This window comes from Meleagris gallopavo, chromosome 4 (genome assembly GCF_905368555.1).
Source record: "Meleagris gallopavo chromosome 4, MGAL_WU_HG_1.1, whole genome shotgun sequence".
NCBI classification, from domain to species: domain Eukaryota; kingdom Metazoa; phylum Chordata; class Aves; order Galliformes; family Phasianidae; genus Meleagris; species Meleagris gallopavo.
The window spans coordinates 44,285,543-44,301,544 of record NC_139407.1 but is presented as its reverse complement, the minus strand read 5'-3'; the positions used below and the strand labels follow the sequence as shown (position 1 = coordinate 44,301,544).

At 36.5% G+C, this 16,002-nt stretch overlaps 1 protein-coding gene and 1 long non-coding RNA gene across 6 annotated transcripts in view; one reads left to right on the top strand and one right to left on the bottom strand.

Annotated features, from left to right (window-relative positions):
• Positions 1 to 16,002, bottom strand: part of DLC1 (DLC1 Rho GTPase activating protein) — a 221,348-nt gene that overhangs the window by 106,705 nt on the left and 98,641 nt on the right. The window lies entirely within an intron of this gene.
• Positions 1 to 16,002, top strand: part of LOC146544487 (uncharacterized) — a 107,188-nt gene that overhangs the window by 38,368 nt on the left and 52,818 nt on the right. The gene's annotated exons all lie outside the window — the stretch shown is intronic.

Here is a 16,002-nt window from a genome sequence, read left to right as displayed (position 1 = left end):
CAACAAGCTTTGAAGGAATTCAGATAACAGCAACATAAATGATTAGGGCGCTGGAGAATTTGATTTATGAAGAAAGATTAAAACATGTTCTGCTTAGCCAAATGACAGCTTGTAACGCAAGGGCAGAGTAACGATAACAACCTACAAGTATTTGAAGTGTGAGCACACCAAGAAAAAGGTGGAAGTGTTAAGGTTTCAAAATACTGAACTTACACTGAAGACTGTTGTGTTTTCTTAGGCAAAGCTCCACAAATTAAAATACATGACTACAGAATCAAGGGGGAAAAAAGGGGCAAAAGGGAAACAAAGGGATGCACTTATCAGCTGTGGCACAAGTCTTCAACACAGAAAGTATATAAACATTCAAGTTATCAAAATTCAAATTGAAAGAGAAAGATATAATATGCTATGCTAAACAAGCAGAAAATAGTAGTATAGAAAGCACATATCGATATAACAGTTCATCCTACCTTTAGAAAGAACTGACCCTGAAAGTAAATTTGCTTTGTTCAGTAAGTTTCACAACTTCTTGATGACCTTCTACCCCTTTACATAATATTTCAGCTTGTAGAAAATGACCTGTTATTCAGATGACAAATTTGTCATAATGAAACTTCAGGTGAACACCTGAAATAGGGTTAGATGAGGTACCCTCTAACCCTAAATCTCAGAACTCACATAGCAGTGTGTGTTTATGGGCCATTGTGTTTATGGTTAAACGCAGATATTCCTTGTGCAAAATAAACCACAGAAAGAGACAGCAGACACCCACTGCACGCTTTTTCATGGATTGAATGAGCTCAGCTCTATTGGCACATGTTGGTAGCTTTCTGAAGGCACTACTATGGAATGAATGTGTCTTCAGGTGACATCCGCAGGAAAAGCCAGGAGATTTTTCCTTAGTCAGAGATGCTCTTCAACAGTTTGTGTGTAAGGAATGAAATTAAAGGGAAATATTTAAGTTCTTTTAAAACAATGGATTTTTAGAAGGATAATGACAAGTTTTTCAAGCATATTTTTAGTCAAATACTAGAAAAGATTACATGCGTAAGCCAAAACAAAATACTTCTTTAAGTTCAATGAAAATTCCCACCATAGTTTATATGAGAAAATGTACTCTCATGCAAGTATGCTCCTGTACTCTTGTACAAACTGCTACAAACTGCTTGTTTGATGATGATGATGAAGAATCAGATAACGAATCAGAGCTTGGCTAACTGGTCATAAAATTCATAAATTAAATGGAAATATATTTTTAAAGGTTAGAACTTAAACTTACATTTTTTTAAGAAAGCACATATAGAAAACCAAGCTTTAATGTAAGTCCTTTGACATTAAAAATGATTTGAAGGGCTCTGTTCCCACAAAGCCATGACAGTATTGAGTTTCAATTAATGGGATCAGAGTCAGCTACGTAATTAACCTCATTTCAGCTAGGATAACCTAATTCTTTGATGTTAAAAACTTTAAAAATATATAGCAAAAATATTCCTCTCTCTAGAAAGTTTCAATATCTGGACAATAACATCAATAAATACCAAATTTGGGCAGATAGAATTAATAGTAATGTTGAATTTTAATTGAACTTTCAAAGAAAATACCAGTTATGGTCTTTTCAGATACTGAAGAACTAATTTAGAAACACATGAGTTAGATCAAGGGTTTTCATTAGCCTTCACCTAGGGAATACAAACTCCTTTTTAAAGCTTACTAAGTGTTGGAGGTAAGAAGACTACTGAAAAAGTCTTTATACTTTCAATCTGAGATCTTTATGGATATCTATACACATGTTCTTGTTACGCTTTCTTCAGTAAATTACTACAAATGACCAACCAAAATACAGAATAGATATTGTTCTGATATATATCTCACAAAAAATTCTCTCTATATATTTTGATCCTGAGCAGCCATGTCCTTTTTTCTAGGAAATAATGCAAAGTAAATTTAAATATATCTCATGCTATATCTTTACTATTTTAACAAGAAATTCTGGATTATCTTCAGTTTTCTGACTATCATTATATAATCAATAGATATACGGATGGTATAGTGTACAATCAATGACTATACAGATAGTATAGCATATCCAGGAGCTTGGCTGATGTAATTATTATATTGAAGTAGGAAAAGAAAGACACTCACCCTATCCTGGGCTTGCGAAATAGACTCCGGTGGAGCAGATCTCCAGAGAGATCCTTCCCCCCTGGCAGTCAGCTCTTAAATGGGTCTAGGAGAGGTGGAGCCAGGCTCCACCCCTTCCTGCAGCACAGGTGAATTGCCTTCACCTGTGCTCCTGTGGCTGATTCATTGCTCGCCTCAGGTGATTAATCAGAGGTTCAGGCCGTGATTCAGCAGCCCCATACAATCATAATTTCTTAAAATCCTTCCATACAATGTCCTGTTCACTTGTCATGTCTATACTCATGTTTGTTGCAATGTTTTATATTCCACAGAAGATTAGATGATTTTGTGTCATTTTATGGAAAAGGGACTTTTTCTAAGTTTCACACTGCTGCCCATGTGTAAAGGTAAGAATGAATGTGTGTAATACAGTGAGAATCATGGACGCGTTTGAAGTTGCGCTATTCTGTTTATCAATGAAAATCATTCCATAAAAGGAGCTCTCAGAAAAAATAGTGGGAATAGTATGTGCAGGAAGAAGCTGGAATTGTGCATGCCCACAAAACCTGGCAAGCTTGTGATGACCTTAGGTTCATTCTGCTTGCCCTTGCCTAAAAACCAACATGCTGGATTCCTCTTTGACAAAAATAAGATAACTGAAAATGGTGTTCTGCATTACCGTATACATGTGCTACTCTTACAGTTACAAGCAGGGCTGCTTCTTCACTGAGGTTACATGATCTTTATACTCCTGGCAGGAAAAAAAAGATAGTAACAGTGGGGACTTAGGAACAATCTCCTTCCCTTAGCAACAGAGGGCCTTACCAAGAAGAGGAAGGACTAGATCATGGTAATGTATCAACAGTCTATGTAAATATATGATTTGATAGAGCTTATGTGATATACTTTGGAAAATGCTAAATGATCTACAGAAAATGTAGTCTAGCCAGGGAAGTTCAGGGTACTCATGCAATGGACATAGCACAGCTGAAAGAGTCCCAGATAGAAGCAGAAATGAGGTTAGTCATGTGCCTTGTATCAGGGAAGAACAGATAGGGATGGCTATGTGAAGGACACCTCATGAGTGTGCAACCATAGCAAACACAAAGGTGGAAAAGGAGCTGCCTAGTCTGTAAATGGACAGTCTGTAACAGTCTCAATCTCTGGAGGGAGTCCATAGTTGCTCTTAAATATCAGTAGCAGCTTTTGAATAGCTATGTGACTACCTTAAGACTTAATTCTAGGTCAGTTAGAATTACACCTTCTTAGCATTTAAGTACATTTTCTATGCCAAATATTCTATGCCTGTCTGCATGCTGTGCAGTCTTCATAAGAGATTTATTTCTTAAGACACTAGGAGCAGAAAGCTGCTGCAAGTTGTGTCTCACTTCTTTCTTTGTAGTTTTTTTTTGTCTGTGTCCCTTATTGCACTTCACTCTTGCTTTGTAATGAGGCAACCATTTGCACAGTTCACTGAAAGCCAGTATGCTAAAACAGGTTAAAAAATAGATGGACTTGGCGTGAATAATTTCAGTGACCCAGTTTGCAGTAAACCGTTAGATTTCTGAACTTGGAAGGCAGTGAACAACAACTTAGAAGGCTTGATGTAGCAACACAAAGGCTCACCTCCAACACAAGGCAATTCCAACCTTCAATCTAATTGTGCAACTATGGATCACAAGCTGGCCAACAGAATACATAAAGAAAGAAATAATTTTTGCAAGCATAGCAGATTCGTGTATAATGAAAAACAGGAATTATTACCTGTAAGCCGGGCTATAAATCACCTTTAAAAGCTGACATAATATATTTGAACATAAATCCACCCGAGGTCTCCAGCTAAACAATCTCTAAAACTTCTAGGGATTCATACTACTCTCTCAATATTTCAGGCAGGTAGATCTCATACAGGTGGCTAAGCATATGACAGCTGACTGCTGTAATGCTAGGAAATAAAAAATGAAGTATAGACACTATAAGAATGTGGTGAAAGTACTCAATTCCCATTGGAGGCCTGCTTTGTTCTGCAATTGGATAGCTTTTCTTTACAAAATATGAGACAATTGCTCACATTCTCCTGGTTAAATGCAAACAAACTCTTTAAAAGAATAAGGAAAAAATGCCCTAAAAGCATGCAAATGAGAAAGATGGGGGATACAAGTATATAGCACTAAGACATACATTTTACAAGAAACAGTATAATTTACTAGCTTGTATATATGCTAACAGAGGAATATGCACGTGGCTTGTTGGTGCTGTAGGTGCTACTGAATAAGGCAGTTTGATGACAGATTGTAATTGCTTTTTGGTCAGCTCCTTTGGTGTGGATAGTTAGAGAAATAGCTTTGCAAGAACGATATTTCTTTTCTATTTATGAGGAAAAGGCTTAAGAAATGAAATTTATCAAAAAGGAACAATGAAGGAAATTAATTATTGAATAAGAGTCAAGGAAGTTTTAGGAGGAAATAGTAGCAACAGACTTGCTTTGACATCTTGTGGATTGAGTCATCACATTTTGCTGATCATGCTAGTGAATAGGAAAATGCGGGACAGACTCCCCCATTCAAGTAACATAAAATGGACCGCAGTAAGAACTTATGGCATCCAAGACCAAAATGACAAGACTTGAGGCAGAACTACATACCAGAACAGTGAGGAAACCGATGAATGAAAAAGAGTGCTGTATTAGTTATTTTTGTGTTTGTCATGTAATAAAGCAAAAAGAAACATTATTTAAAAAATCCACACACTGTGTAAAACTGCTCAGCTTTAAAAAATTTTTTTAAAAGTGCCTTAGAAGAATTAAACTGTATCTTGGAATGAAGGCAAGATTTAATGGCCAGTTTCTTTAGCATGAAGACCAGAATACACCTTTCCAAACACTGTAATTCCTTAAAATGCTGAAATGTTTTAAAAATTGTAAAGGAAGGTGTACGCAGGAAAGAAGACATCCCATATTTCTATGATAAATGTGTACTTTGAATGTTGTGCTTTTTACACCGTAAAACAGAGTTGCTCAGTAACACACTTTCCTCATTTCTTCAGGTGTTTTTTATAATCAGCAAGTGTCTAATGGCTGCAGGCTCAGGAAAGTGTTAGGCCTTTGAGTTCACTTGACTGAATCAATGAAATCTGTTGCCTCCTTATCAGCCCAATATGCTGTTCAAAGTCTATTGGGAATGAAAGCAAATCTGTCTCCTGATGTGTGAGTACATCATGAGGGCAATGCTTGCTCACCTTGGATAGGTTTGGGATGTTAATTCAAGAGAAAACCAGTCCTGCTTAATGTGGAACCTAGCTCTTGAGGTTCTTTATTCTGTCACATAGGTGTGAGGTTTTCTCCAGTTCCATTAGTTTGTATCTAGATTGCCTATAAAGTGAGCATGAGTATAGATAACTTGGTGTTCATGCTACAGTTATAGCTATAGTGACTTTCATTTACCCTTACTAACAACTTGGCAGACCATACAAAATATATTTGTTCTTGATATATTAGCAGCAAAATGTTAGTAGTGGCTTGGCATTGTTCTGCCCACACCAAAGGCTGGACCAAGAGAAGAAGGAGCTCCGAGGAAGCAACATCTGGTACAAAAAGCTGCTATGCCAAGCATAAGGAACTGCTCCTCAGGGAGAAGGTCTGAGCCCAGCCTTTCTTGTCTAACAGAGCATGGTCTGCCACACCTCTGCTCTACAGCTATGCCCAGAGATTGCCTAGCTGGGGAATTTAAGGAAGCATCAGAGCATCTGAAAGTCATTAATATCTCATGCTTCAGCTATATGCATAATAGAGCAGCTGGACAGCTAATTTTTTTGTTTGTTTTTCCTTTTTTCTCCTGCATTAATTACTGTTGGATGATGTCTAAATAACTAAATGGAAAAAGTGCAGCTGCGGCTATTTGTAACCAAAATAATTAATTATCAGAATCTTCTTATTAGTAAAACTTAAAATAAACTGGAAGATTACTTGTCATAAAGGAGGAAAGTGGAGGAAAAAAATAGGTGAAAGCAGTACAAATAGTTGTGCTAGAATGCTTAGTGGGCCAATTAACCACGTATGACAGGGCGTATTACTTTTCCCCAACCTTGTCCAGAAGAAACTAGGCTAAAGTTGTTACCACTGAGAAAGAGATTTGCTTCATAATTTCATATTTGAGTCCTTCAAGCAAGGATGAACACTGAAGTAACCAGTGATAGACAAAGGATTTCAAAATGAATTAGTGTGATTGATCCTTTCAATCAAGATTATGCAATGATAGCAACTCGTTACAACTCCTTCCACTGCTGGTTTCAAATGGTCCCTGGTCCATGCTATCTCCCAGAACGTTCAGAGGGCTTGTCTAAAGAAGTGCTGGGTGACCTGGGATAAAACTACAACAGCATGTCTTAAGCCCATGTCCTGCCTTGTTCAGATGCTGCTGTGTGACATGAGGGCATCTTCAATCAGATGCCCTTTTGTCTTTGTGACTGACTGCTGGATGTATGCACTTTAAGTTAGATAATTACTTAACTTATATGTTACTCAGGCAATCCAAATGAAATGGATCTATGTGACTCAAACTAGAACTATTTTGTTTAAGAATGGAAATTCCCAGTTTTAGGAAGTACTTTGTCTATCCATCTCCTGGATTTCCAAATGGAGAAGGAAAGAGCATTAGTAAGCAATTGTATAGCACTATATAGGAAGCAAATATAAAGGAATATTGGAGGCCAGCCTCACCTGGTTGACTTCACTGCTCTGAGTACACGCTATATTAGTTTGGCCAATAGGGTTCAGATTTCAAGAAATACTGCTCTTGCATGATAGAGAGGGAGCTTTGGTGCTGGAATTTCTCCCTCACCCAGCAGCATTATACTTGCTGCTGCTCATTGAACACAGCTGGAAGTCTACAATAACAATATAATTACTTGTCTGTTATCTTTTACAATTACAATTCTCCATCTTACTTTAATCTATTGAAGCCTTTGTCCATGTGGCAGAATACTACATGAGAACTTATTTTTGTCTTATTTTATGTTGCTTTATTTTTTTAAGATGCTTTCTTAAAGGAACACAGGTAAGGAAGCTTAAATAAGCTTTTTTTTTTTTTTCCTCAGGAAAAGAAACAATCACTATATCTTTAGTTGAACTGGAATGCACTTAACACAATTTTCTCTTAAGAAAATAAGACAGAGGTTTAAGTTAGAGTCATGGGAACTGATGAATAAAGCACCAAAAAGCGTGAAACCCCAACACAGATGTAGCAAAGGCTTTCCAGATGTGAAACTCTTTCTATGGATCAGTAGTTAGCTTAATTTGCATAAGCTATAAGGATTATTCCAGGGGGGGGAAAAAAAAGTTTCTTTTTTTTTTTTTTTTAATCCAGCAGTCTTTTAATATAACTAAATACAATTTACTCTGCTGAAGATTTTAATCTAGATTTGCTTTATGAAAGAGTGACTGTTTCTTATTCTCTTAGTTTATCTATGGTGGCATACATTCTCTGGAAACGCCTTTGAAACGTACTGCAAAAGTTATGTAGCAGCTTCTGAGACTGGAACTTTTTCTTTGCCAGTTTTTCTAACTACCAGCTATATTTTCACATCAAAAACAAAATGATACCAAAGTTTTGCTTGCAACTGTAATACATACATCTTTACAGTTGTTAGTATGGCTTTTGGTGATATTTATGTTTTATACTCTTATGAGAAATGCCCTTTTATATTTTGCTGTTTACTCTGTTGGGGAATTTCCTCCATTTTCTGCATTCTGGTCTTTGATTGATCTCTGCAACTACTGCTAGAAAGTTATAAGACTTTTGCTGTTGCTGTGTAAGTTATATAGTATCCTAAATTTGATGATGGACGACTGGTATTGTTTCCTGGAGGAAAATATATGCCTTTTACAAAATAGAAGAAACACTCACATAACAAAATTACATTCAGTGTAACTACTTGGGCTTAATATTCAGTACATTTTTACTACCAAAAACACTTCTGATACATTAAAAATAATCCAAATTTGAATAGTGACTTACCCATTGAAGGTGTTGCAACACTAATTTGACACCTTGCCCAAGGTTTGAATTGGTATGTTAGAGTGTTCACTGATCTGTGAAAATCAGTGGTAGGACTATCATTAATTTCAATGAGGGAAGGATTTTACTGATTAATTTCTTTGTCAGTGGTTTGCCTAGACAACTTCTGAGCCCCTGTAAACCTTTAGCATCCACAATATCCTCAAGCAAGGAACTCTGTAGTATAGTTCTAGAAATGCTTCACACTTCGAGTTCCTCTCTGTGAAGAGACAAGTAATTGTATTTAAACAAGTGGTTATCGACATAGAGTAATCAAGCATAGAAAACTACTGTCCAGGAAGATGATAAAATAATTAAAAAAACCTGCAGAAACTTTTACTAATCTAACCTGTGTGCCAAAAACCACTGTTCTTCCTGATCCATTGCTATACCATAATAGCTGTCTTAATGGCTGATAAAAGGCATTTTTCCTACCACTGTTAGTCTGGTCTATGCTTCAAATCATGGCATCAGTTTTATAGTGAAGTTGTAAGGCTGATCTATATAAAAACACAAGTCTGAGATCTTGCTCTAAACAGGTGAATTTTAGGAAAACGTTTTAGAAAAGTAGAGTTTTTTTCCCCATGAGTTTCTTTCAACTTTCTAATCATTTTCCAGACACACATGCCTTGATAATGACAAAATTATACATGATAAAATTAAACATGATAGAAACTTCCATGTTTTGCCAGATCAGGTATGAATGCAAGATAGAATCAGGCTAAACATACAGTTGTGCAGAAACAAAAATAGTTTTTTTGGATGAGAAGTTTTACTCCACTCAAAGAGCTAGTAAAATCCATGCTGCCAAAATAAGCCCCTGGCATTCTGAACATTTTGGAATTTCATCTCTTCAAGACCCTCCCATGGTAACTACAAAAATCTTTTTAATGTAGACATTATCTTTGTTCAATAAACAGTGCTCTGCTTAAATAAATTCAACGATAGATAAAGTCTTGACAAAAATCTTAGTCTTTTTCTCCTTTTGCAACATGAAAAGACACTTATTTCAGGATGACACTGTAAATTAGGCAACCTAACTTGAGGAAACAGTGGTCTGTTTATCTCTTTCCTTTCCTCTTAACAGATGATTTGACTACTGTTCTCAAATTCCAGGCCTGTATTTTGGTAAGCCTTAAAATTCCTGGTTACTTTCCAATTTACCTTTCAATTCTGTTTACATGTGGCCAATGAGGGATGATGTACCTTGCTAGAACTTTGTACACCAAATATCTTCTTTTAGGCATAATTGCAGCAGCAGGTGCAATTGAATACACTTTAAATTGGACTTGAAATTAATACTAGGTAATGGAACTAAAAGAGGCTAGTTAGAGAGACTTTCACATAAATCCTTTTAGAGTTGGATTTAGCAAACTTAAACTTACAAAGTTAGCATAAGCACTATGCTATACATGACTACTGGTAACCTGCAGGAATAACTCCCTGTAGATTTATAGTGTGTTTGGAAGTTATATCTATCACTTCAGTGGTAGAGAGAACTGGTTTTCAGTTCTCTCTTTAATTATGATACTCACTAATTAAGCAACAATTTTATGCAGCTTAGAAACTTAAAAATTATTAAAATGATGTGGTGAAAAAATTCCTGAAGCTAAAACTTATTTTACAGTTTTGCAATCTGATTGGTTAAAATGTGTTTTATTATTCTTATCATGTAATTTCAATTAATTTCAAAAGGTACAACTGAGATAAGGCTTCAGGTGATTTAATCCTTGCACTGACATTACCTGATTCTTTCCTAAAACATCATGAAGAGAAGATTTACTAATAGACATAATCAACTCAAAATTAAATTGAAGATGATGGTACAGCAGTCAGGTGAAACAACTGATCATACATCAGTTCTGTGGTATCTACCATATGCCAAAGAATCACCATTTGATTTATTACCATTTCTTGATATTTGCAAAAAAATACATATATATATATATATACATTTACATGAGTATTTGCAAAAGCGATGAGAATACCTAGATTTGATGACTAGATGCCATAAAGTATTTCAAAATCTACAAGATAATGGAAATACTTGTAATGAGATGTATGGTGTCTTTGAGTTTATAGACAATAAATGATCTAGTGTCTTAGGCTGGCCATACTACTACATCTGCATAGAGTAATTCCCACAGGCATCACTTGCTATGCTAGAAGCCATTCAGAGCACAAATCAACAACTCTTAACAACAACAGAAAAGCATCAGTAGCCTGTGCTGCTGCAGTTGCATACAGCCATATACCATTGCACTACTCAGGACAGTTTCACATCAGGAAAACACTTCATCCCCAGGCATGACTAATCCAAGGTGTGCTTTTGGTGTTTCTCACTTGAGTTTTCAGCATGTCAGAGGAATGTAATTAAGCATGACTTGTCATCCAGCATCAAAGAGCCCTTTCTTTTCCCTAAGGACTTGTGAAATTGAGCTTTTATTCTAATAAGACAAGAGTTTCAAGTGTGCATGTAAATCCCAAGAACATTAACAGCATAACTCGGTACTGGCTTTGTGGAGTAAATAAAGCTCATGTTCCAGGTGATCTGGGACTGAAAGCGTTTCTTGATCTTTAGCTTTAACTGATGCTAGAAGGGAAAAGTTATTTTGTTGAACTTTCTTAAATGCTTTAAGATCTTCATATTAAAGATGACCTAAAATTGTCCAGCTCTCGCATTCATCTTCAACAACTCTAAAACAACTCAGAATCTCAAGTCTTATTTTCAAATGGAAGCACAATATGATCTGAGGGATGTTCTGAATGTTGTCTAGAAACTCAGAGAGCTAAATAAAAGCTTATCAATTTTTCAGACATTACTAGCTATCTTCCATAACTCTGTGCTTTGTACAGATTTTATCACCCACAATAACCTCTGCAGCAGATCACTGTCCAATAACAGGTGTCATAACAGAAAGCTTGTTTTTCATCCTCATATGCCTAAATAACTATGAAAATGCAGCCAATGGTTAATCTTAAAATTTGCTTCTGGGCATCTCAGCTGTTCAGAACAGTGTTTTTGGTCACTGAAAAATCAAGCTGATCATTTGATTCCCAAATCACCGGTCACATCCCTGTTTTGGAAGCAATGACCTAATGATTACTTGTCAGTATCAGTTAGGTTGCATTGAACTAGCTTGTGTTTCATATGAATCAACACAACCCAGTCAGAACAAAATTAAGGCCAGAAATAACTTGATTAATTAGCTATCACCTTTCTCTGTTAATCTTACTGTAGTTAAAAAAAAAAAAAAAAAAAAAGGGAAGGAAGAGCAAATTGTTCCTATTTTGTTTGATTTAAAAGCTATTTTTAGGCAAGGACTCTCTCAGTGTTCAATACATTAACAAACCACAATTGGAGCTGGATAACATAAAATTGAGCTACTGTGTAGTGTAGTGGATAACTAACTTTATACAGAAGCAACTTAATTAGGATCAAACACACTATACTAACCAAGGTACAGTATATGTCAGTTTGCAGTCTGCATGATGGTACTCTAATTGTAATGTGCTCAGGTTTTAGTTTAAAATAAAATTCAAGTGAATTTGCTGCAGGTAGAAAATTCATAATTCTTCTGTTGTATTTTCTACTGTGACAACAGATCATAATCATGAAACACTGTTTCTCCCAGTATTTTTACTTGCAAACTGGGATTTTACAGTCTGGAAGGATGAATAAGCAAGTGATAAAAAAACTGCTGGAGAGCAGCTCTGTGGAAAAGGCCCTGGGGTCTTGGCAGACTGTAAGCTGAATGTGAACTGGCAATCTGCTCTGGCAGCAGAGGGAGGTAGCAGCATCCTGGGCTGTATCAAAAGGAATAGGGCCTGCAAATTTAAGGAAGAGATCATCCCTATCAGTGCTTGTTAAAACATACCTACAATCCTGAGTCCAGTTTGGGGGTCTCCCTAAAATAAGAAAGTCATTAAAAGGGAACAAGTTCAGGGCCACCATGCTGGTCAGTGGCTAAGTGCCTTGACTAGTGAACTGAGGCTGCATGAGTCCAGGCTGAGGAGAGCAACAGCAGCCTCTCAGCAGCCCCCAGAACCTTATGGTAAGGTACAAAATTGGAACCAGCTCTTTGTGCATATAAAGAATACCTGAGACAACAGGCACAAACTGAAACCAGAAAGGATCAGATCAGACCTAAAGTAAACCATGTCAGCAGTGGAGCAGATTGCCTACAGAGGATATGGAGGCTCCATCCTTGGAGGTTTTAAATACCAGCTTGGACAAGGCCCTGGGCAGCCTGATCCCACCTCATTACTGGTCCTGTGGTCAGTTTGGATGATGGACATCCAAAGGTCCCTTCCAATAGATTTGCCCTGAGTTATCCCTTGTTCATCTGTATTTAAGTAATAGGTAATGCAGTGTTATGACATTCTTACGAGCTATCAATGTAATGAAGCTTGTATTCATGAATAAGTACTCATAAGTCTCCAACATCAATCCTTGTGTTTTTTTTTTTTTCCTAATTACATAATTTCTAGGAAAAAATAACTCACCATGACAGGGAATGTATGCATTCAATGTATACACTGAATTGGACAGCAAAAGGACAGCTAAAAGATTTAGCACAGTTGCTGACTGCAGTGATCACTCAGCTAGTGATCACTCACTATTTTTCTTTACTCTTAGTGGGGAAATATCTTGATTAGAATAAGATAGTTATATGATAGAGCTTTAAAAAAAAAAAACATCCAAAAAACCTGGGAAAATGATAAAGAAATCAACAGGAATATAAGTCCACTGCTGGCTCCCTCTTAAAGTCATCCCCCATCATGCCACCTGAGCCTAACTGCACCCTTTATGATTCAAGAAAATAATATGTAACAGTCAGCCCTGAGGAGTTTCAGGGCCCACACTGTTTCCATTGCCTTTAGCGTGGTTTAAAATGACTTTTATAGGAAAGACCTGCTCCCAGATCTACCATCACCTCCAAAACATGACAGAAATTGCCATGACACCTTAAGGTGAATAAGTTTTTGGTTCATGGACACTGGTACATGCATTTTAGAGTTTATGTGCTTATATCCACATGCACACCCTGAACAGGGCATGCATGATTTAAAAGTAAAGTAATTGATTCGGCATAACAACTATAGTAGCAGGCAACTAATAAACCACTAAAAATCAGCTTCAAAAGATCATGACACCTGGTATTTTGCTATAAATAGAAAAATAAAGAAAATCCAGCAACTAAACTTGATCATGAATCTGAAAAGGAAATGCCAACTTTATGTATACATTAGTATCATTAACCTTTTTCTAATAATGAAATAAGGGACAGTGAAATAGAAATATATCTATCGGCATTTGTTAGAGTTTGGCAGACATCCATGCATATTCTGGCAGCATTTCTGTAGCTGTTTTTCAATATGACAGATTGAAGTGTGAAAGCTCACCTGACGTTTTTATTTAGAAACCAAACATTCAGCTAGAGCAATTCACATAACTGTTTCAACATCAACAGTAAAAGAACAATCATAGAATCATAGAATGGAATCATAAAATGGAATCATAGAACCACTTAACTGAGAACAGATGCTTCATATTAAGGTCTCAGAAAAACAGTAATTAATAAAAAATTGTTCTACTAAAACCAGATACAATACTTACAAAAAGGAAAAACATCCTTTTGCACATTTTATTCTAAGAATATTGGCTGGAGATACTGTAAATTAGCCAGAAAACTAATAATTTTGACAGCTGACTTTTGTTTCTCTCCTCTTTATATGGAAACTGGTATCCCATGGCCAATAAGTTTGATCTGGGTTTGAAGTAAGTTATGTAAAGATGAACCTTAATGAATTTATGAAAACAGAGCATCCAGTGGTTGCTGCTGATAAGAGAATTTTCTGCACCTTAGGAAAAAAATAACACAACAATACTGTTAAAAACTGTTAAAAACCTCCTGTGTATAGGAGGAGACAAAAATATAAAATAAAATTGTACTCTCAATCACAGCCAGCTGTGAGTGAGTAAAATCAGTCCCTGAATATAGAGCATGTTTATAAAATCTAGTAGAGATTTTAGCTTTTTCCTTTTTCATTAGAGCTTTAGTTAAATATTTCTACTAGTGTGCCAAACAGTTGGTCCTTTACACACTTTCTTTACTGACAATGAATGTGAATGTGTCACTACTGAATTTCCCTGGTCTTCCTGCTGCGAGTTCTCACAGACAGGCCTGAGCTGTCTTGTCATCACTCGAGCACGCTATGCTCTGCAGCTCCGCTCACTATGTGGTCAACACCAAGAGTCCTCTGCTGCCTGACACCGACAGTTAGAGTCTGCCAGAGGAAACACCCTGCAGTTGAAGGCCCTTTTATCATCTGTGTATTTTTCTTCCTTGCAAATCAAAGGGAAATGAACACCAAAAGACACCGGATCTGTACTTTATTAAATAGGATCATTACCAGAAATCTAAAGGGGATGCAGAAAAATAAATGAACCTTGTTCACTGCTAGGCCCATATTAAAACACTAACGCCAATAAACTTTCAAACTCTTCACATCAGACAGAGATTTCATGCGGCTGCCTTTGGTGAAGGTTAATACTTTGTCATCTTGCTTGCTTGTTGACCATGGAATCGGCTGTCAAATCTGTTCTAACTAACCTCAAAGATAGATTCTTTTATTTTTGTCAAGGTAGACCTCTCTACGCTAGAAGTGCTGAGGTGAAGGAGCCACACAGTGATATTCACCTGAACAACCTGTGCACTTTTTCCAGAATACATCTTAAAAGAAAGAGAGAGTACATTGGTAGGATCAGTTAAACTCGTAATAGTGTCTTGCTGTTCTGCTATGAACTTTTTACTGCTAGAAATGAGTAGTGTCAATTGCACTTTTATGAAATTTACATATTCTGCATTCTTACACTGATCCAATTTTATATTTAAGAGCTAAAATTCAATGACTTCAAAGAGCTTATTTTATTTTAATATGCTAAAAATCTGTTCCACCAGAACACCACAGGGCACTTGTTTTATGCGCAGGAAAAATTTGTTATAATACTGAATATCATGGACCTATGGTGTTAATGTTTATTTAGGGCTAGACTAAACCTTCTGCTTTGTTTATGTGATAGCACATAGTTTTAACACCTCAAGAGAAATAAGCTGTGTTCAGTCTCTAACCAGATGTGTATATTCACCCTGTTCCTCCTGCTGGCTCTGTTAGAACAGTAATGTTTGTAAGTTACAACAGAGTTCATTATTCTCTTCAAATATTTGAGGATAAATTGGGAAATCATGAAGTTGGTCCACAAAGAGACACAGACAAGGCATCATGTATAGTCAATTCACCTTTGGGAAGATGGCTCCCGAAAATGAAGTTAGCCCTGAATAGGGCCTCACAATGATAATTTGAATGTTGGTATCTGAATATTGGTATCTGTTGCAGGACCCATCCTGACTATCCAGCTAGCGTAGAACAAGCAGACACCATTCTTGTAGTTTAAAGTGTGAGTCACATCAGTGGCGCAAATGCTGATATTCAGCCAGGTGAACCAAGGGTTTCTATGATGATTATTTTTATAGGTTACAAATCAAGCCAAGACCACTACCACTGACACAGACACTCTAATTATAGACAGGTGCAATGAAACTTTCCTCTCTCAAATTTCATCATAGCTCATGGACAGAATTTGAGAATAAAAATTACAACAGTGATTTGTAAACAAGGTAAGCAAAGGTACGGGAATACATAAATTATCCAAAATAAAGAGATGCATCAGAAAGAAACAGTGTTTTGAACCTCGTTGCTGGCCCACAACTTTGATTTAGGTGCTAATAGTCCTAGTCCTGAGTCATCTTTTGGCTTGAACCAT